Here is a 2,365-nt window from a genome sequence, read left to right as displayed (position 1 = left end):
TTTATTAATTATTCTAAGGGGTGTATATCACATTATTTTTATTGCTCCTACTTTTAAATAGAACTTTCTTTCACTCTTAAAATGTTCTGAGTTCAGAGGTAAACAAATGCAGTTCCCTTCCCATGGAACATGCAGGCTTGGACAATTATACAAGTATGGGAGACCATAGTAGATGAGACAGAAACACAGGGTCCAACAACCCTACATTCTGCTTCTGGAGTGAACCATTTAGAGTTAACTTATCTTTCTACCTATGGTTTATTTAAAATTAAATAAGTTTAGCATTTGTTAGAACTTCCACAATTAAGATAAAGTATTTAATCTGCTTGCAAATAACACTTCTGCTTCTTTTTGGGGTGTTTTTGGAGAAGTTCAGAGCAAATACAGAGCAAAGATAAGGATTAAAGACAAACATGATTATGATGATGTAGATGTCACTGAGCAGGATGAAATGCCATCACTCCTAAGATCGTTCATAAGATAGCCTTGTGATTGAATACCAGTTTCAGTGAAAAGTGCTGCACCCGAGTCACCAAAAAATTAAGTAATAGATGCATATCTATACTGCAAGACATCACCATAAAACTGAAACTGAAAGTGGGAGTGATGAAGACAAAATATGATTCATACATAGATTTGAAGATCCAGTTCATTTAATTTTTTGTCATAGAAAAAATATTTCACAAAGACAATCAGACCCAAATGAAGGAGTGCAGTGTTGGTTGTCCTTACTAAATGATGACTTTCATTTTCATAACATATATTATTATGCATATATATTTTATTACAGTTTGGCTAGTAAATTTCTGATATTTATTAAGTCTCCTTTTAAATTATTTGGAAGATACAGCATTTTTCTCTTACATATGACTCTAAAGCCCATGAAACCCTTTGGTTGGAAGATTTATAAATAGGCAAGAAAGTAATGTTTATATGTTTGCTTTGAAGTAAATTTTTCTTAGAATAGCTTTAGATTTACAGTGATAAGGCAAAAATAGTACAGACAATTCCCACATAATCCCAAACCAAACCCACACTCATCAATTAAATTCTCAGTCATAGGACTTTCAAGACCATATATTTTGATAGAAGCAATCTTATCTTTCCCCCCCTGAGCAGCTGGTGGGTTTGAACCACTTTGAGATTAGAAACTAACCCACGGGGGTCACCATATAAAACCCACATCTGGTTTGTCTGATTGCTACCATAATATATTTATTACAACTAATGGAGCAGTGTTGATTCATTATTAATTGCAGTCTGAATTTCTTGCAGATTTACTTAGTTTTTACCTAATATGCCATTTCTGTTTCAGGATAGCACATTACCTTTAGTCATTGTGTCTGCTTAAACTTTCTGAGACTGACAATTGCACAGATTTTCCTTGATTTTATGATTTTGACAATTAGGATGAATACTGGTCAGGTATATAATAGAAAAATTCCAAAAATTTAAAGTATGCAAATAGAATTATTATAAATGCCATAAGTCATATTATGTTACCTTCTATAATAAAAACATGTAGAATCATTAGAGTCATTTTTGATAACTCTTTTCTTAACAATTTCATAAAGCAACTTCTTTTTAAAAAAAATCATTTTATTGGGGACTCATACAATTCTTATCACAATCCACACATACATCCATTATGGCAAGCACATTTGAAAATTTGTTACCATCATCATTCTCAAAACATTTTCTTTCTACTTGAGCCCTTGGGATCAGCTCTTTATTTTTCCCCTCCCTCGCTCCTTCCCTCCCTCCCAAATCCTTGATAATTTATAAAATATTATTGTTTTTTCGTGTCTTACACTGTCCGACATCTCCTTTCACCTACTTTTCTGTTGTATGTCCCCCAGGGAAGGGGTTATATGTAGATCATTGTGATCAGTTCCCACTTTCTCTCCACCTTCCCCTTCCCCTTCTGGTATCACTACTCTCATTATTGGTCCTGAGGGGTTTATCTATCCTGGATTCCCTGTATTTCCAGCTCTAATCTGTACCAGCGTACATCCTCTGGTCTAGCTGTATTTGTAAGAATTGGGATCATGATAATGGAGGTGCAGGGGGAGCATTAAAAAAGTAGAGGCAAGTTGTATGTTTCATCGGAGCTATACTGCACCCTGATTGTCTCATTTCCTCCCTACAGATGGGCTTTGGATCTCCATTCCGCATTCCCCCTCATTCACAATGATATCCTATTGACACCTCGTTTGCACACAGGCTTCTTCTATGTGGGCTTTGTTGCTTCTCAGCTAGATGGCTGCTTGTTTAGCCTCAAGCCTTTAAGACCCCAGAAACTATATCTTTTGATAGCTGGGAACCATCAGCTTTCTTAAGCACATTTGCTTATGCACACATTTGT

This window comes from Echinops telfairi, unplaced genomic scaffold (genome assembly GCF_000313985.2).
Source record: "Echinops telfairi isolate 266 unplaced genomic scaffold, ASM31398v2 ScPeMD7_7468;HRSCAF=8506_0, whole genome shotgun sequence".
Taxonomy (NCBI): domain Eukaryota; kingdom Metazoa; phylum Chordata; class Mammalia; order Afrosoricida; family Tenrecidae; genus Echinops; species Echinops telfairi.
The sequence above is the reverse complement of the archived record's forward strand: the minus strand, read 5'-3'. Positions refer to the sequence as shown.